We start from the raw sequence: 21685 nt of genomic DNA, 5'->3' as shown, positions 1-21685 counted from the left end.
TACTTGGTCACGATGCACAACCAAAGATGACTTATTCACCTGGACGGAGGGAGTAGCACAGTCTGCAAGCATATATAGAGAGAGACGTGTAGTGTGATAGTATATAATACGAAAGTTTGTGTTGTATGCACCTACTTCCAAATCCGTACGGATACACAAGGTTTCAAAACATTCCCTCTTACATACTTAATTAAGGACGCTAGTAATTCCCGAACGTCGGGATTTATCATTTGCGTCCCAAAACAAATGAGATCACCTTACAAAACTAAATTATACTCCCTACTAAAATCCACGGCGCTCGCAGGAGTGCTAGCAGCGCGCCACGAATGCCCTGGTGCGCGGCCATTTCCCAGCGCACTGACACAACACCTCTTACTCAGCCTCGCAACTCACGAGGTGCTGATTGGCGGCTTGCCGACGGGCGAGCGCGCTCTCACAGGTGTGGTGATCCGGCGCCAGCAAGTACTCCTTATCACTAGAAGCGTGCACCCGGTCCATGTACCGCCAAGCGTAGATGAGGCGCTTGGGCCCGACTGCACTCAGGGCTTTGGCACGGGCGTCCTCCGCCACCCTCACGGCCCTTGCATGAGCCTTTTGCCAAAGAGCCAATTTCCTGACTCTCTCAGATGTGACATAGACCTGCCAGGCATCTTGCCCCGCGGCGCGCTTCTCTTCCTCGGCCTTCTTCTCTGCCTCTATTTTGGCGTGCTCTGCCGGCGGCAAAGCCTCCCACATGGCGACATCCATTTCTTTCCAAAGCTCCTCAAGGCTGGGGGGCTCGGCTGGCGGCGCGGCATCCTCCTCGTAGCGGGAGCTGACGCGTCCTCTGACGCGCGTGCTGGCGAGATTGGGAACGCTGATGCGTCCACCTCAACGCGTTGCGGCGAGGAGTGGAACACCGATGCGGCCTCCTCGACTAGTGGCGGCGAGGAACGGAACGAAGAAGCGTGACTGTTCGGGCGGTGCAGTGAGGGGTGCTTAGGGCTTGGGAGGGGCGATGCCATGGTGGTCGACGTGAGAGGGAGGGGGAGGAGATAGCGATGAACGTGAGCGTTCTTCCTAATGCCGTGGGAGGCGCAGTATTTATAGCGAGCAATGGCACACCTATGTAAGATATGGACTGAGCTGCACTGACTTAACTGCAGGTCCAGTTGTGTCACTGACATGTGGGCCAGACCCTTGTTGGGCCCATATGTCAGTGACTCAATGCACCTGCAGTTATAAGTAACTAAAGCAGCATCCCGAAAGATATGTTGCATGATTAACGTAACAGCTACGTGGGCATATTTGTTGGAGTAAATTATGGGGGGCGGAGGGGTGGAAATATTGCTGGTCACAATGGATTGGACGAGCGTGGGGGGAGGAGAGTCATGCATGCAGATTTTTTCCACACGGGGTGGAGTGGTGGGACCGCCAGAGGGAGAAGGAAGTCTGGCAGGCATATTTGTTTCCACACATGGAGAGGAAAAGATTTGGAGATGCACGGGCTTCCTGCAGGTATGGGGAACGGTGCATAATAAGTCATCTTGCATGCCGGGCTAGGTATAGTCTCAAGTCATTAAAAACATACACGCCCCACACATGTTCATATTTCAAGGTGCACTGAATTATTGCATGCGATGATTAAGGCTGACCATAATGGTGGTATCTTAGCTGGTATCATGCACATGGGAATAGCAAACATGCTGATGTGGCAAAGAATTAAAGAAGAGAGGGGGGTTAGAGTAACTAGTGTTCATGCATGCATTGGTAAACACATTTTTTGTGAAGAACGACAACATTAGTTGAGTACTTTTGCAGACTTCAAAAACTATTCCACCGCCTCTACTATCTTGCTAAGAGTAGGTGAATTTTTTTAATTGAGCCCTTTAAACTAGAAGGGAGGTAGTAGTACTCTAATAGCTAACCTTGTTGTGATGACAAGATAGGACATGGCACGCACCTGGACGGAGGAACTAGTCTGCATTGTGCATTTAAGTTTTGTCTGAAGTCAATGTACCTCTACTTTGACGAAACTTATAGAAAAATGTATCAACATTCACAATGTCAAATCAATATTTTTACACTCATTATAAAACGTAGTTCTTATACTCAATATAATCAGTATTGTAGATATTGATATTTTTAGTATAAATTTGGTCAAACACTTTGCAAACGGTTGACGGGAGTAAAAAGGACCAGAGGGAGTATAATGCATGCGGAGTAGGCAAAAAAATTGCTCATTTATAGCCGGTCGAAGTCTCAAAGGGCGCGACCGCGGGAGGGAGGCGAAGGTCGTGGGAGGCGCGACGGTTGACGGAATTAAGTGAAGTTACATCCACGCGTCGGCATGGCGTGCGAACAGGCAGAAGCTATACCGTCAGGCCTACGATATGGGTCTAGTATACATGACATCTAGTGGGTCCCGCATAGTTCTCTAGAACTCTTTGGGGGCTTGCAGCCGTTTATCCACCGGGCAAGCCAGCAACCCCACGCCGTTCACATGTCCTACTCCTCCCCGTCTTCTACCTTACAACAGTTCACTCCCAGTCGTCCCGTCCTTTCACATTAGTTTGCTCCCAAATTTTTTTGCGGGGTACAACAGTTCAACTTCTCCTAACCCTCCTCCAAAATCCATGGCCTCCCAAATCTCGATGGTCGCCGCTGAGTACCAGGTTAGAGCCATCACCGGCAATGAGTTCATCGTCATCTACACACGTGGATCCACGATAGTGAAAGGATGGCTTGCTCGCTTCCTACGCATGTTCAACAGTTCAATGGATGAGTGGGTCACTGGGCTAGATGTTGACTACACCATAGTCCTAGAAAGAGAGAAGATTCTAAAGGAGGCAGAGAGGAAGAAGCCCGTCGTGATCCAGGTTTGCGTACATAACGTTTGCTTGGTCTACCAGATATGCCATGCCGATGTTGAGTGCCAGGATTTTAAGAACTTCCTCAAGGACAAAAGAGTGAAATTCGTTACTGTAGACTTTAGGAACGACAGGATGTCTTGCGTCGAATAGGTCTTGTTGTAGGCCAGCCCTTCGATCTGCAGAAGGCAAGCCTGGTGTCCTCCTCTCAACCTTCAATGCTGACCCTGGCAGCAGCCATGATTGATCCTTCGTACGCTAAACTGAAGAAACATCATCATGAGTTTCATCATGCATGGGAGTTGAAGACATTAGATGAAGATCACATCCTGTACGCAACAATGGATGCCTACCTTTGTTGAAATATCTACAAGGGTTGGATGAAGAAGCAGACACCAGCGTCCAGTTCAAGCAAAGAAGCGTCGGCAAAGAGGAAGAGGAAGAGGGACGAGGACGAAGTCGAGGACGTGGACTCGGACACCGAGTAGGTGGCAGTGCCGACGCTGATGCTGGTTCACTACAGTGTCGAGCAGACTAGTTGCTTAGTTTATTTTCAAGGGTGTGTTGTGCTGAGGCACCAGCAGAACTATGTTTATGTTCTTTCTCATTATTTGAACTCTTTAGTACGTACAGTAGTACTAGTACTATGTCTTATTACTGTTCTTCTTGCAGTTGGTACTATTGTACTTAATATGTTCGTACTAGTAGTATAATTTGGAGCAAAGGAAGAAGACGGCAGAAGAGGTGGAAGAAGCCCTTCTAGCCATCCATGTTGCATCAAACGGCTCACAAGAGTCGACTAACCCAAATTGCTCCTTTAGATTGCAGGATCCACGTGGCATTCAAGGTCTCGAAGGTAGATTCCATGTCTGCACCCGGTTTGCGAGCTCGACGTGCGCGCGACCGGCTTCTGCCGTGACAGCCACCATGCACGCCTCCTCCGCGCGGGCGGAGACAACAATGACACACTAGTTCCTCCTTGCCGGCGTGCTGGAGCACGCGCTCATCCTCCTCTTCGTATGATGCGTGCATAAACGCGGCTCCACTAGCTGCTCGCGTGCTTGGCAGCGCGGCGGCATCGCGAGGAGGGACTGCAGACGACATGAGCAGGCAAGCCTTCGGCTTCATGGAACAAGGATGGCGGCAACACGGCGATGATGGACGAGAAATTGTTGGTCGGAGCAAGCAGGCATCGGCATGCGCAACGGCGGTGGCGGCATATTGATGAGTGCATGTATGAGAGCTTACTTTAGTTTTATATAGGGTTGGTCAAACTTAAAAGAAAACCGTACTAGTACACGCAAACATTAGACTTAGGCAGCGCTTTTATTAGTTAGTACCACAGCCATGATATGGAATCCTGTGCAAGCGCATGAACTGTGGCCGCGCGGTCGATCGAACGGTGCGTCACTATGTCGCGCTCGAAGGACATCCACCGAACCTTTTTGTGTGTGTGAAAACAATCCCCGAATATTACTCAACTTCTTTTCCTGGAAAAGTTCTTGACGCTACAATATTTCCATATATTTGAATTTAGCTCCAGTTCGTGTTTATTTGGATTTGGACATTTTAGGTGCGCCCTAGTTTTTTTTAATACTGATTTTGTGTGTGTGGCTGAGAGAGAACGTGTGTATGTGTCCATATGTGTGTTGTGGCGGAATGGCAATGTGGAGACGGTGTGCGTGTGATACAGACATAGAGAGGTCTGAATGTGCAAATGATCATGTATGAGTGAGACATAGACAGATGCCGATACTTTGTGTATACATGAGAGAACGGTCTTCTAGTTTACTTGTGTGTGTGTGTGTGAGAGAGAGAGAGAGAGGAGCATCCGTAACACAACAACCATCTCTCTCGATTCCTCTATCCCTCGCACGATCGCATGTAACACATGCATCAACGCGCACATTTTGACACCCTCACCCGGCCCCTGCCCACCTCAAGGCCCGCACAATCTCTTCGTGAATACCCATTTCTCTCCTTAGGTTTGTTTTCTCTCAATATCTGACACACACACACACACACACACATAGGGAGCACAACACACACACACACCCTCCCCCGAGCACACAATTCATCCCCATCCAAGGTTATATGGTGACCACTCTTGCCTGTGCTTCTTTGCACCCCAACATGCACAACACCTCAATCTTCAAAGAGGGCATCAAGGAGATCGAATACAGCGACCACACCGCGCTAGATAATGCGGGGCCATTTGGAAGCAGGATGATGTGACGACGGCTGACTGACTCCTCCCCCCACCCTCTCTCTCTCGCACAAAATTACCAATCCCTCTCCCCCCGCACAAAATTATCAATCCCTCAACCCACGAGATCCTTCCCCTCTCATCCATGTTTTTCCAGCTCTCTCATCAAACATGTTGTCTCTTCTCCTTCCACGTATATAGGATCCGGATGCACACGCATCTCACGTATATTACATGTCTCCATCTTTCTCACAGACCTAACTTCTTCTTCTCTCTTTCCCTCTCTCTCTCTCTCTCTCTCTCTCTCTCTCTGTCTCGTTAGGTTTGTCTCCTACTCTCTCGTCCACACACTTACAATCTTTCCCGCCCTATCTGCTCCATCTTTGCAAGCTCTCTCTGCATGTTTCATTCACACATTGGGATATGTTCAAAATGTTGCTTCTATAATGGTTGATGTAGAGTTATGGTTTGTTTTGTTGTATCCTACAAAGTAATAACTATGAAATGCATTTAGATTCTCATTTGACTGGGATTATGTGAGTTGAGCATGTTGTGAAGTACTATAGACCTTGTATACATCTTGGGATTCGACAATGATTGTAACTATTGAATTGTATAGACCATTACATGTGAAGTCAATAGCCTAATATATTTATTTCACAATTTCAACAAATGATTAGTTCACTACAAACTAAGAAAACAAATGTGTACTCCCTCCATTTTTATTTATGTCCGCATATTAGCATTGGTCAAAGTCAATTTTTGTAAACTCTCAGAAATCTTATAACAAAAAATATTAACATATACAATAACAAATAAATACCATTAGATTCATTATTGAATGTACTTTCACATCATACATATTTGTTATGGTAAATGTTTATATTTTTCTATAAACTTGGTCAAACTTTACGAAGTTTGACTTAGGTCAAACCTAATATGCAGTGTTTACTAGTACTACTCGCTAGTTGCTTAGCTGAATCACTCAACACGCCACACGGGGAGTTCAGTGTCACAAAATTTTGAGGTCGGCAGGGAAAATCTCCCGCGACCCTGATTTGAGCAGTGGGAAGTTACCATCATAGCCTTCGGAACAGGCCTACGGATGACGCTTGGTAGGGGGCTGTTTTCATAACTTCATGTTCACCCTACCCAGCCAACCCCACCCCGGCACCCAGAGTAGTACACCTGAATACTCCCCATTTTCTAACCCCACCGCAAAATAGACTTCTCTACGGCACCGCAACCTTCGTGCTCCTCCCCTTTACATCGGCGCACTCGTCCGCCACAGCGCATCTGCCTCATCGACAACCTCGTACGCCGCACTGGAGCCAGTACACCGTCGTCGTCGTACATGGAGCCTCTTCCCCGGCACCGTCTTCCATGGTCTCGGATTTGCTTCCCAGAAGCCGATGCCAAGCGCAGAAGCACCTCCTTCGTGGACAATAAACTGACTCCCGTTGCCGACCATGACTCACAGAGGCCGCCGAGACCATCATTCTCCTCCTCGATTGGTAATGTATGTATTGAATCACCTAGCAGTACATGTGTAGTTCCAATTTTGTGCATACCTACCCTTCAAATTTCCTGGGTGCTATTGTTCCCGTTAAAGTAATTGGTTATAGCCTCCATTGTCCAACAGAATATCAGCTTGTAATTGTGCGTCGCTCCTGTATCACGCTGTGCTTGGGTAGGTTTTTCATCTGCAATCAGTAGTGTGGCAAATGATGGAAAGATTTTTAGAACTAGCAAGATGCCCATGCGTTGCACGCATCAAGATGCATTTGTATGAGTAGTTTATCTTGTGGGAGAAAAGGATGAACGAGGGAAGGTCTTATTTGCAAATCTGGAGAGGGGTATGGGTATCTTTTTGCAAAATTCCCATTGTTTCCTTCCTATCTGTCATATGTAAATTGGACGGCCTATATTGCAGGATGGCAGGCACACGATCATCATCAACTCTGTTTTTTATAAGAAAAAAAAGTATAGAGAAAAAAAGTAGAGAAGTAGAGAAGTAGAAATAAATATTAAAAATAAAATAAATATAACAGTAGAGAAGAGAGTAGAGATAGCAGAGACGTCGGGAAAGGATCGCGCGCGCGTGGGAAAAAGCGACCGGGCGTGCGCTAGTTTTGGCGCGCGACGTCCGGCGCGCTTTATAAAATCCAACGCCCTCCCACCGCTCTGTGCCTTGCCACCGCTCTCTCCCTGCTCTGTGCCTGGCCACCTCTCTCTCCCCGCTCTTTCTCGCCTCGCCGCCACTGCGCCACCATGCCGCCGTGTCGCTGGGAAACTTGGGGACACCGCGGCGTCCGCGCGCGCCCCTCCGGCGGCTTCTCCGCCGAGATCCGGTTCCGCGAGATGCGCCTCGGCCTCGGCAATTTTGACACCACCAATGAGGCCACCCGCGCGTATAACGTGGCGACGTGGCGCCTCTAGTGGCCTCATAGAACATTGAACTTCCCCAACATGGCTTAGCACCGACAAGGATCGTCGCGACAACCGGAGGCGGGAGGACCGTCTCGGCATCATCGAGATGGACGAGGAAGCCATGGTGCTATGGTGCCAGCACTTCCCGCAGGACATCATCAACGAGCGCGACTTCTTCACTTAAAGGAGGGCGGAGAGGGATAAGAGGAGGGCGAAGGGAGCCGCCTATTGCAAGGACAAGCGTCTGCGAAAAGCAGACGCTCAATTCAACATGAGGCTAGGAGCAGCGTCACCCTGGGAATCCGACGATGATCGGTACCTTCACGCCAACAGTTAGATGTCGGAGGAGGACATCACCGAGGAGGAGTCGGACGACAAGGAGTAGTTGAATTGTCTATTTTTTTATCTATCAATGCTGAGAACTATCCTCTACTCTCTAGTCTCTTTACTTCTTGATCTCAGCACTGTAAACGCTTTTTTTAAAAGCAACGCGCATTGCGATTCTGTTGGAGATGCTCTAAGATGGCAGACGAGTGCTTTAATGTTTCCCACAAGATGCGCGAGTATTACTAGTAGTATATTTTTCTTGTCATGTTCAGATTTTAAAACCACAAGTGCGAACATGCAGAGTAGCAATGAAGACCAAACACGAGATATTGGGGACATCTTCAAGGGGCGTGGCAAGTTAAAGAGGAGCTGCACCGAACCTATAAAACGATCTTTGGTAAGTAACACCCTTTCAATTACTTTCGTTTAGCCTCGTGTTCTTCGATGTGTAGATGTTGTAGTTTCTGTTTCTCTTAAGCCTGGTGTTCTTTGATGTGTAATAAGAAGAGTCTTAATCGTCCTAATGATTTCGTTTTTAGCTTGATGTAGGAAGTGGGTGTTCTCACCTTGTAGTCTGTTTTTATTTTTATTTTTCCTTTTGAATTCACTTCTCCGAGTTCTCTTTATCTGGCTTCTACTAAATGGATCTGGGTTGCTCTGAGTATTGATCTAAAAGAGAAGTAACTTCATGTCAGGATGCAGTTCCTGTGAGGAGGGAAGTATGGTCAACCTCAAGATCATGTTTCCAAAATGAGGCTGGATTACACACAAGGTGCTAGTTCCCTAATGATGCTGGATTAGACACAAGGTGCAAATTCCCAGATGATGCTGGATTACACACAAGCCAGGTGGAGTCGTCAGCTTTTCGTGTCCTCGTGGCTCTAGTAAAGGCTGAAAGAAAGCGTGCAGCAACCCTTGAGAATGTAGATGAGTTCCTGAAGAAGCGAAAAGAGCAATCAGATGCTCTCTTCACCCAAGCCAAAGAAGAGATGGAAGAAGTGAGAAATAAGCTAGCAGAGGCAGAGCAGGCTAGGCGTCTCCTGTTATCTAAAACTTTTGTCAATACAAAATTTCCTTCATAATAGCTAGGTTCAAATGTTTATCCAGTCAGCATGCCTGTTGTGATGTCCGTGCATCTACTAATGTGGCACAAAATATTTTTTTTGGGTCATGTAATAACAGCAATTACTTTCCAAACAATAACAGACGAAGCATTGGACATGGTATAGTTCACGCGCAAGCCCGACATTCCAAGTTCAACTTCCACATCAAACTCATGTTCATAGATATCTGCACATTCATACATAATGTCCACAACCATGATTCACTTCAAAGCCAAAAAATAGTGAGGAGAGTTAAAAATAAAGAAAAACCTCTACTAGTTCCTGCTACCAGTGTGAGCACAACAAGTCAAGACCATGCGTAAATTAATTATATTTTAGTCATTTTTTGTGTTCTAAAATGCCTGCCGGCTCGCAGAAGGACGTGTTGTCAGCACATGTGCGGATTCAATAAAGGCAGGCAGGGCAGTCTTAAGCTGGTTGCATGCGGCAAGGAGGCGTGCTCAGTCGGGCCTGCAGCGAGGGGGGCCCTCTTGGCCGACGCGCCGATTCAATGCCTGCGCTATGAGAGGTCACGTCTGTCTCAGAGCAATCACTCCCTCCAGTCCTTTTTTGTTTGGGTATAACAAAATCTCATTTCCATTCACATTTTACAAGTAAAATTCGTGGACAAACTTTGACCCAAAATACGATGGGGACTAGTAAACCAGAATGGAGGTAGTATTTTTTTAATCAAAGAAGGGTTTCCCCTTTCGATTTTCATTACTGAAAACCAGCATCTAAATCTAAACCATAATATTTTCCCTAGAACTACCAGGTTCAACATCTCACAACATAAACCCACACAACCATACGCCAAGGAGGTACATAGTACTATGAATTTCATTTTCGCTCCATACCAATCGTTCTAAAAACTACTTAGTACTTATAACGCGCCATTGAAAATCGGAACTCCTAACCCCGCTAAAAATGATATTTTAAACGTGGCTACTCGATATATGGCAACTGGCGAGCCACTGCCTCCAAGTCGTTGACCTGTGGTCCCGACCATCAACTCGTACGGATCAAATTATCACACGAGCTGACTATTCCTACAAAGGTGATCAACCACTTACCCGGTACCCGCGAATGCAGCAATCGTGCACCTAGGGTTTTAGGGTTTATTTGTTAATGTCGCCTTTACGTAACATTCATGTGTGCAAGATAGCGAGAGGCCGACTGCGTGCGTGCGCCTCTTCTCTTCGTATATGTACTCCACCATTTTTTGGTGTCCAAAAAATTATAATAACTACTGGCAATGTGCCAATGTGTTGCCACACGATCAAAGTAGATTAATACGTATTCACCGATTTGATAGAAAAAAAAGTCTAGTTTTGAAATATGTATATCACTAAAAATTTGTTATTGTTTCACTCAAAATATATTCCTTTGGCGGTTTTGATGAGATAAGGAGGAATGTTGTTGGTTTCAAGATTCGAGAAGTGGTATATGTCTAATTTCTACTCTTACTAGCAAGATGCCCGTGCGTTGCACGGAACATCAAGATCTTGTGGGAGAAAAGGATGAACGAGGGAAGGCCTTATATGCAAATGTGGTGAGGAGTGCGGGTAAATTGCCATATTTTCCTTCCTATCCGCCAGATATAAATCAGACGACCTACATTGCAGGATGGCAGGCCCGCCATCGTCACCAACTCTATTTTTTATCCCTACTCTTATAAAAAGCATTGTCGGTGACGATCGTGTGCCTGCCATCCTGCAATATAGGCTGTCCGATCTATATCTGACAGATAGGAAGGAAACTATGGCAATTGTGCAAAAAGATACCCACACCCCTCTCCACATTTGCAAGTAAGGCCTTCCCTCGTTCATCCTTTTCCCCCACGAGATAAACTACTGATACAAATGCATCTTGATATTCCGTGCAACACATGGGCATCTTGCTAGTTGTTGCAAAAAGCCCATGTGTGTGTGAGAGAGAGGGACAGTGGAGGAGGACGGAGTGCATATGTGACAAAGACACAAAGAGTGTGTGTGCGATAGGTATCATCTTAAAATGAGGCGATAGTGTGTGTGTGTGCACGATCGAGAGGGCGTGTCTCAAGAAGGGAAGGAAAATCTGCATAGATACAAGGAGCGGGAGAGAGACATGTATGCTATAGTGGAAGCACAAGTGTGCGGGTGTATAAACCTATCTAGTGGCTAGTCGATAAATGTTTGTGAGGGAAATACGAGTCGGGGTGCGAAAGCGAGAGTTTTGTGTGTGTGAGAGAGAGATGGTAGTCGGGAAGGGGAGTGGAAGAAGGAGTTGTGTGTGTGTGTCTATGAGAGAGAGAGGGGGGGGTTGTCTGATCAGTAAACAAATGAATAATGTCAGTCTGGGATGGAGACGAAAAGGAGACCGCAACAAATGTTGTGTCTATAGGAGAGGGAGAGAGTAACTTTAGTGGTATGAGTCACATCTAGAGACATATAGGGTGTGTGAGAGAATCCCATAGAGTGAAAGACAAAGTGAAAGATGAGTGGAGACTGTGTGTGTGGCGGTGAAAAAGAAAGCTTAGGTACCGAGTGATACCAGAGAACAGTAGAGATGTGAGAGATAATGAAAACCGTGTAATGTATAATGATAGGGAGAGTGACACTTCTCGATGTCGAGAGACCATGTTTGCGAGGATAGGAGAAACATGAAGTGAGCGTGCGGGTGAGCTGGAGAAAAGAGAGTGATAGCTACATGAAGGAGCATGCATGTGAGAGAGATGGGCGTGAAAGGAGTGAACATAAAAGGGATTCAAATATTTGAATTCGATATGATGATACATGTAATCCATACTCGAACCAAAATTGATCTATCAAACATGCATACTCATATGAATTCACGCACATCTATGTTATTTAATATGTAGATATTACTGATCCATACATTTTAGTAGAACATAATTTGGTTAATTTTGTTTAAATTCAACCTTAAAATTTTGAGATCATTGTATTTGTAAATCATATTATACATATAAAGGAGCAGAATTCTTTGTTGTGCTTTTGAAAGTATATATAAAAAATGATGTATATATAATTTAATTCCAATTGAAAATGGATCCCGCCCAAAAAAATAGAATACAAACGAGATTCGAATTGAGTTGGCATGGTAAACGTGCACTCTGCAAAATTTGAACGAAGCGGGGAAAGTCGCAGTAACCGCCCAAAACGAAAATCTGCGAGATGGAAATTACTGCTGTCTATCCCTCCCACGCAAAGCCTATCTGTTGGATTTCTATGGGTTTCGATAGGGATAGGTTTGTAATTTCACCCAAACGTTACGTAACCACCTCTCACCCGGATTCATACACGGTGGGCGCCAAAACACAATGTGTCCTCGGCTGAAATCGACTCCCTCTCCGATTCATATTCATACACGGTGGGCGCCAAAAACAAACTCTCTTCGACAAATATTTGGTGTATGTGAGATTACCGTCCTATCCCCAACCGACTAATATTGCTGTGATGTAGGAAATTTGAAACGGGGGCTAAGTTTGTAAATTTCCTCGCATTTGAGACAAGCGCGTCCTAAACACATGGTTCCCCCTTCCTCTCTACCTCCCTTTTCCCCATTTGTACTCCGTGGGCGCCAAAACACCCTCTCCACCCGAGCCTCCTCCATCCGCCGCTGTCCGCCACCCCATCCACCGCCGTCCTCCTCCACCATGCCGGAGCTGATACCCCGACGCCGTCGTCCATTACAAGAGATCGACCTCTCTCATCCATGGCTTTGGACTGGGATCCTTGCATCCTGTCCTCTCGATTCATCCGCATCGTCGTCCACCTTGTCGGCGCCGCTCCTAGGACCGTCTCGTCCACCGCTCCCCGCCGCCACCTTCTACCCTCCTAGATCTGCTTCCACGCCGCTGACAGCCATCGCTACTGCAACACCGTCAAATTCTCAGCAGATGCATACACGGCGCCGCGGCAGAGGCGAGACTCTTTCGTATCTGCTCAACTTATTTATCAAAGCAAGAAAATAGATGGCCACTGCTTTCCTCTGATTTCTTGTCTTGGTTGCGAAGTTGCCTTTGTCCGGTTTGCACCTTCAGATCCGCCATGGCACGCTCAACACTATACTCCCAATGCTTATGGTTTTCCCCTTTTATATTCCACACTAGTTAAATCACGGTAGACTAAATTTCAAAATTGGGTCAGTCAATTTTTCAGAGCTCGCCAATGCGAATGAAGGGGCTAGGGTGGTTGTGGGGCCTCGCTGAACAAAGAAAACTTGACACGGGTGGGGGTGGGGGCGGGGGTGTCGGAGGAACACAGGTGGTGGGGGCCGGTGGTCCGGCCGGCAGCCCGTGCGGTGTTCTGTATAGGAAGAATCAGAGACGAGGAAGAAGAAGGGTTAGGAGACATAGGATCTTCATCCAACCGCCTGAAATGGTCGAGAGACAGTTGCGAGTTGCATTCTTAATGCGCTCTGGTTCATCATGTGTGGGCACTGCGCAACCAACATTTTATTAGCCAACATCTGCTTGCTCTTCTTTACCATGTTCCTTTTCCGTTCTTCTTTAATATGTAATCTCTCCGTTCCTTAAGTCTTTGTATAGATTCCACCATGGACTACATATGGAGCAAAATGAGTGAATCTACACTCTAAAATGTATCTGGATACATTTGTATGTGATCCATAGTGGAAATCTCTACCAAGACTTATATTTTGGAACGGAGGGAGTATGATAGTAGTACAGTATGTTCCTTGTACTGACGATGAGCAGGGACATTTGCAATGTAGAGGTCTATATGGTCGGTTCTGATGGACACTTTGAGCCTCTTTGATTCGTAGGATTTTGTAAACATAGGAATAGGATTTGTAGTAACCTACCCACTTGAATCCTATAAGAATAGCAAGGAAATGTGGGGAGTTGTGTCGCCATTGAGAGTTACTTACACTGATATTAATAGTAACGCACCTTCAGTTGAAGAGAACATGAATCCAAAGCCTTTCTAGCCGTACCGGCAGTACTAGCACATATATTCCAGCAAGTTCCACTTTGCTGATTTTACTCTGATGCTTACGATTTTCCCTGTTATATCTACACTATGATCTGTGTAGCTGCTTTGTGTCGCACTAGCAGCAGTCCACTCTTGAAGCTAAACACTGCAATGACTTACAAAATTGGCACCAAAGCATTGTGTGCCATTCTGGATGCAATGAAACTCATACGCTCCCCACCTGTTGATTCTTGTTCAGAATATGATCCTAGTGACTATTCTAACCTCGAGGAGTCAAAGGCAGATGACATGTCCTGTTCACCCATCAAGGTGCCTGTTCTAATTTGTCAAAGTTTTATTGACAGCGCATATCTTGCATATGTTGTCTTGCATTTCCTCTACTTTGTTGCACCACCATCTGCTTAGTTTACTCATCATATATGTCGAGATGCCATGCTCATCCATTATCAATACATATTCCATCTGTCATCATACCATGTTTTTCCACTCAAATGTTGTTCTTGTGCATCAGACATCAAAAAGGAAGAGGGTGATTGCCGAACCTGAAGGAGCACCAGCAAAGTCCTTGAAAAACATGGTGGTGCCGGAGAAATTGGACAACACCCCACTTATATTGGTTGTACAACCAATGACACAAAACGTAGGCCGACTCCAGCAGACTGTACCCATACTTCACTGGCCACACCACTAGCCCCACCACACAGGACCTTCACTCCAGCAAAAGGTATACCAATTTCATTTGCCATAGCACCAGCCGTACCACGGAAAAATCCCACTCCAGCAAAAAGTACAGCAAGTCCACCGGCCGAAGACCTATCCCAACTGCAGAGACTGCCAATTCCTGCAGATTGGAACCCCATTCTATTTATTCCCAGTTTAAAAGACAATGCTTTCAATGTTGTTAGGGACCACGTGCATATATTCCCATCATGGGAAGATTATAGTGAAGACAAACACCATTTTCACATCTTCCTGTCCATCTTTCGTGTAAGTGCTATTATTCATGGTTACTATTTTCCTTCTGTTGATTGAACACATCAATGATTTACATTACACTGTTGTAACTAGGTGAGGGTCAATCTGGATAGTCATGACGAGAAAAGCTTGCTTGTTCTTTTGAAGTAAGCATTGCAGCAGTATCGGTGTTACCTGAGGAAATCACACTTTGATGGCAAGTCTATAAACGAATTTCCGGTGAAGTCTCCTGTGCTAAATTTAGAAGACATTGAATGGAAAAACCTTGTTATGCACTGGTCTCGTTCCCAGGATGAGGTACTTCCTATGAAATCACATGACAATTTGAACTTCTACTTTTCCGCATGTGCCTTACGGATCTTTTTTGCAGGAAATCTGCTCGAAGAAGAATTCCGGTTTGAAAAGAACGATAGGATATCGCAAATATGCTGCCCGCTGCTTTGCTCTTGTTAGTACCTGTTGTCCTGTATCACCGTACTTGCATACATACCTAGTTCATTATGTGACAGCAGTATGCGTGATAGCTTGCTTATCAATTGTTCGCTCCAAATTATCTGATCTGTATGAATGGTTACATTAGTGTAGAATATATCCAATGCCAATGAATTTTTTTTTAGCTCTGCATTATTCTTGTAAGTACATGCTGTCCTTTATCAGTGTACTTATATTGACAGGTAGTTGTTCATGTACCATCACTCTGCAGCTTATTTTCCTTTGCCCTCCATTTTCTACACATCAGATCTATATTTACTCTTACCATAAGGTTGGTACTGAAGAAGTTTAGCTGTGCATTGCTCCTGGCTGTACCTTTTGCCTGTATCGCTGCACTTACATTTATAGCTATTTGGTTATGTAGCATCACGCTTCATCTTATCTTAAATATTCTCCATTTTTTCGTATATTATCACATCTATATTTACTCTTAACAAAATGTAGAATAAAGGCAATGCTTATGAAGAAGATTCTATGGTAAACTTCTTGAATTGCCCCCCCCCCTAATCAGCATGGACAAGGGCTTTATAGAGCATGTCTTCACCAATAATGTAAGTTTGTCCTTCTCAAGCCTTCAAACTTTGTTGTGTATATTTGGTTAGGCATGACTGCAACAGCTGTTTGGTTTTAGTGTTTTCATCAAATTGCATGTTTCAAGTTTATTATGTAGTTCATAAACAAAAGTTTGACCTTCTCAATTTAAGTTTTCAGTTGTACAACCAAGTTCCTTCTTCATACCATGTAAATTAAATTATACAGAGCAAGTGATCTTCTTTTGCATTGCATGTATGCTTCTATTCTTCATCCGTAATCCAGTGGTGTGGTCAACCTACCCACTACAACACAATGTCATATTATCCAATGTCTTAACTATGAACAATGCCATATCATTCTACTATTATTTAAACCGTCTCTTTATTCGCCAATCTGAAATGGGATAAGTTGACAACACACTAACAATTGATACTTATGAGTTCTTGATCTGTAATCTAGTGGTGTCGTGAAGCTGCCAACTCCTTCACAATGTCATTTCCTGCCATGTCTTGACATGAACAATAGCATATTGTGTTAATACAATTTTAAACTGTGTCACTTTATTCGTCAGTAAGAAATGTGATGAATTGTCAGCACTGATACTTTTATGTGCAAAACCTGTCATCTATCTGCTTGTTTATCTTTCAGAGTGAGGAAGATATAAGTGTTGAACAAGTGAAGTCTCATCAGCTTGCTCAGTTGCTTGCGCTGTAGCTCCCTAGCAGGGCTAATCTTTCTTGAACTCTATTGAAGTGTTGTCGGTTTTGTATATTATTTTGTCGGTGTGTTTATTTGCACTAGTGGCGATCTTTGATGCCCAGTGTATGTAATCTGCTATCTGCTTGTGCTTTATTATCATATTGGCGAACTTTGATGCCCACTGGATGTAATATGCCGTAATTTCTTTATTGTATAGTCTAGGTTTTTTCTTATTCATGATGCTGCAATTATTTTACTGTATATATATCCTGTCTTTGTAGTAAACCAGCCAAACCGTAAAATTACGGTACATAATCGTGCCGTCATGCAATCACGATGTATGATCCGCATCATGGGCCCCGTCATCTTGGCCCATTAAAAGGCCAAAAGTAAACTGGCCCGCTAGTAGATTCGGGCCTTTAATAGGCCGAGTAACCCCCGACCCTCTTTTTGCAAGAAAACTCAATGAGCTTTTAGGAGGCTGAGAAGTAGGTTGGGCCTGAAATGTGCCGAACAGCTCACGGGCCGGCAACAGCTCGAAATGGACCCCGACCCATGATTGTGCGAATCAAATCACAGGCTTTTAACATGACAAAATTGTCTTGGTCCTTGTTTGGCACAATCAGATATCGGCTGCGAGCAGGCCGGATGCAAACTGCGCCGTAGTTAGGCCCAACTATATGACGGGCTTTTAACAGGCCAAAATTAATATAGGGCCGAAATGTTAAACGAGCCCTTAATAGGACGAAACTAATATCAGGCTGAATTACTAAATGGTCCTTTAGCAAGTGGGCCCAAAAGCATAGCGTCCAGTTGACAGGCTGAATCTGATATGGGCCATAATTTAGCCCAAAGCCTCATAAAGGGCCGCACCTGATCTGGGCCTTAATTTGGCCCAGAACGTGGTAGGCTTTTAACGGGCCGGATCTCATATGGGCCATTATTAGGCCCAGAACGTGGCAGAACATTAATGGACCGGATGAAATATGGGTCGGCATTTGGCCCAAAACATGGCAGCCAGTTAATGGGCTAGCCTACTAGGGTCCTCAAAATCTTGTGGGCCTATGATACGTGTCCAACGTATCTATAATTTTTTATTGTTCCATGCTATTATATTATCTCTTTTGGTTGTTTATGGGCTTTATTTTACACATTTATATCATTTTTGGGACTAACCTACTAACCGAAGGGCCAGCCTGTATTGCTGTTTTTTTGCCTATTTCAGTATTTCAAAGAAAAGAAATATCAAACGGAGTCCAAACGGAATGAAACCTTCGGAGGCGTGATTTTTGGTACGAACGTGATCCAGAGGACTTGGAGTGCAAGTCAAGAAGCAGCTGAGGAGGCCATGAGATAGGAGGGCGCGCCCCCCTATAAGGCGCGCCCCCTGTCTCGTGGGCCCCTCGGGCGGCCACCGACGTACTTCTTCCTCCTATATAAGCCTATGTACCCCGAAAACATCCAAGGAGCACCGGAAACACAATTTCCACCGCCGTAACCTTCTGTATCCGCGAGATCCCATCTTGGAGCCTTCGTTGGCGCTCCGTCGGAGGGGGAATCGACCACGGAGGGCTTCTACATCAACACCATAGCCCTTCCGATGAGTTGTGAGTAGTTTACCTCAGACCTTCCGGTCCATAGTTATTAGCTAGATGGCTTCTTCTCTCTTTTTGGATCTCAATACAATGTTCACCAACCGTAATACTTATGCTATCTTGAGAGAAGCCTCTAGTGAAACCTATGGCCCCTGGGTATATTTCTTATCATATTTGCTTCCAATCTACTTTTATTTGCATCTTTACTTTTATACCAAAAATATATTTATCTTATCATACTATCTCTATCAGATCTCACTTTCGCAAGTGGTCGTGAAGGGATTGACAACCCATTTATTGCATTGGTTGTGAGTTCTTTGTTTGCTTGTGTAGGTGCGTGGGACTTTTGAGGAGCCTCGTACTGGATTGATACCTTGGTTCTCAAAAACTGAGGGAAATACTTACGCTACTCTGCTGCATCACCCTTTCCTCTTCAAGGAAAACCAACGCAAGCTCAAGACGTAGCAGCCTACAACTAGGTCGTCCCATTAATGTCGGCAAAATTTCATGGGCCTTTAGTTGGGCCGGCACATTATAATCGGCAAGAATCTTGTGGGCCTTTACCTGGGCCGGCCCATTATGGCACACAAAAATCATATGGGCCTTTACCTGGGCCGGCCCATTATGGCCCGCAAAATATTGTGGGCCTTTAGCTGGGCCAGCCCATTATGGTCCGCAAAATCTCGTGGGCCTTTAGCTGGGCCGGCCCATTATGGTCCGCAAAATCTTGTGGGCCTTTAGTTGGGCCAGCCCATTTAAACTTTATGGGCCGGTCTACGTGTCAACATATCATAGGCATGTCTCGCCCATTGGATGAGTGACACCTGTGCCAACACGGAGCTGACACGTGTTTCCTCGAGCCAATGATGATTTTACACATGGAATTTGCAATTTGAGCATAATAATTTCTTCAGAAAAGAGCTTAAAGTACAAAAAGGGGTTTTGAGTTTTATGAATAAGGAGCTTGATGATATGAACAAAGAATTTTTTGGTGTGAACTCTCAAATTACCCGGCTTGAAAATGCTATAGCCAAAATTTCTGACAAGCAAGCTACCTTAGTCAATAAGATGGCTGCCAAACAAGAAAAGTTAGATGAAAATAATGATGATGATCTTAAAGTTATTGATGCGTCTCCTATTAGATCTATATTTTGCAATATGAATCTTGATGATTATGGGACTGATGATGAGTCAACTTTACCTAGAAGGTGTCCCAAAAGTTCAGAGTTTTTAGATCTTGATGCTAAATTTTTTAAAAGTGGGATTGGAGAGGTCATGACTTTAAATAGTATTGAACCCAGTATCTCGGATTTCAAGGAATTTGATTATGATAATTGTTCTTTAGAAGGTTGTATTTCCTGGTTGCAATCCGTTGTTAATTCTCCTCATGCTTATAGTCAAAATAAAGCCTTTACCAAACAAATCGTTGATGCCTTGTTGCAATCTTATGATGAAAAACTTAATTTGGAAGTTTCTATACCTAGAAAACTTAATGATGAGTGGGAACCTACTATAAAGATTAGAATTAAAGATCATGAGTGTTTTGCTTTGTGTGATTTGGGTGCTAGTGTTTCCACTATTCCAAAAACTTTATGTGATATTCTAGGTTTCATGATCTTGATAATTGCTCTTTAAATTTGCACCTTGCGGATTCCACCATTAAAAATCCAATGGGAAGAACCAATGATGTTCTCATTGTTGCAAATAGAAATTTGGTGCCCGTAGATTTTATCGTTCTTGATATAGATTACAATCTTTCTTGCCCTATTATTCTTGGTAGACCTTTCCTTAGAATGATTGGCGCGATTATTGATATGAAGGAAGGGAATATTTGATTCTAATTTCCATTAAATAAAGGCATGGAGCACTTTCCAAGAAAGAAAATCAAATTACCTTATGAATCTATCATGCGAGCTACTTATGAATCAAGTGCCAAAGATGGCAATACTTAGATCTATCTTCGCTTTTATGCCTAGCTAGGGGCGTTAAACGATAGCGCTAGTTGGGAGGCAACCCAATTTTTCTTTATGTTCTTTGTTTTTGTTCCTGTTTAGTAATAAATCTTGCATATACTCTCTGTTTAGATGTGTTTTTATCTTTTAATTAGTGTTTGTGCCAAGTAGAACCTATAGGATAACCTATGATGATAGTTGATTTGATTCTGCTGAAAAACAGAAACTTTGTGTGTACCAATTTAATTTTGTTAAATCACAGAAATGTGCTTTTGCGTTGATTCTTTTTTCTTCTGATCAATAGACAAATTTTTCAGGACTTACTATTTTGGTAGGATTTTTAGAGTTCGAGAAGTTTGCGTTAGTTACAGATTGCTACAGACTGTTCTGTTTTTGACAGATTCTGTTTTTCGTGTGTTGTTTGCTTATTTTTATGCATCTATGGCTAGTAAAATAGTTTATAAACCATAGAGAAGTTGGAATACAGCAGGTTTAACACAAAAATAAATAAAGAATGCGTTCATTATGGTACCTTATGTGGTGGTTTTGTTTTCTTTCACTAACGGAGCTTATAAGATTTCCTGTTGAGTTTTGTATTGTGAAGTTTTCAAGTTTTGGGTAAACCTTTTATGGAATATGGAATGAGTGGCAAGAGCCTAATCTTGGGGATGCCCAAGGCACCCCAAGATATTCAAGAATAGCCAAAAGCCTAAGCTTGGGGATGCCCCGGGAAGGCATCCCCTCTTTCATCTTCATTCATTGGTAACTTTACTTGGAGCTATATTTTTATTCGCCACATGTTATGTGTTTTGCTTGGAGCATCGTGTATTATATTAGTATTTGCCTTTTAGTTTACCACAATCATCCTTTCTGTACACACCTTTTGGGAGAAGCCTATTTGATTAGAATTTGCTAGAATATGCTTTGTGCTTCACTTATATCTTTTGAGCTTGATAGTTTTTGCTCTAGTGCTTCACTTATATCTTTTAGAGCACGTCGGTGGCTTGATTTTATAGAAATTACTAGTCTCTCATGCTTCACTTATATTATTTTGAGAGTCTTCTAGAACAGCATGGTATTTTCTTTGGTTACAAATTTGGTCATAGAATGATGAGCATCCAAGTTGGGTATAATAAAAACTATCATAGAAATTGAATTGGATGCTATGATCAATTTGTTGCTTGATAATTGTTTTAAGATATAAAGGTAGTAATGTTAGGGTCATGCTAGTGGATAATTATGAAATTGTGAAATACTTTTGTTGAAGTTGGCAAGTCCCGTAGCATGCACGTATGGTAAAAGTTGTGTGACAAATTTGTTGCATGAGGTGCTCTTTTGATTGTCGTCCTTATGAGAGGTAGTCGGGGACGAGCGATGGTCTTTTCCTACCAATCTATCCCTCTTGGGGCATGCATAGTAGTACTTTGCTTCGCGGGCTAAGTAGACTTTTTCAATAAGTATATGAGTTCTTTATGACTAATGCGAGTCCATGGATATACGCACACTCATCCTTCCACTTTGCTAGCCTTTCTTATTACCGCGCAACTTTCGACGGTATTGAACCCATT

Source organism: Triticum dicoccoides, chromosome 6B (assembly GCF_002162155.2).
Source record: "Triticum dicoccoides isolate Atlit2015 ecotype Zavitan chromosome 6B, WEW_v2.0, whole genome shotgun sequence".
NCBI lineage: Eukaryota > Viridiplantae > Streptophyta > Magnoliopsida > Poales > Poaceae > Triticum > Triticum dicoccoides.
This window is presented reverse-complemented; position numbering follows the sequence as displayed.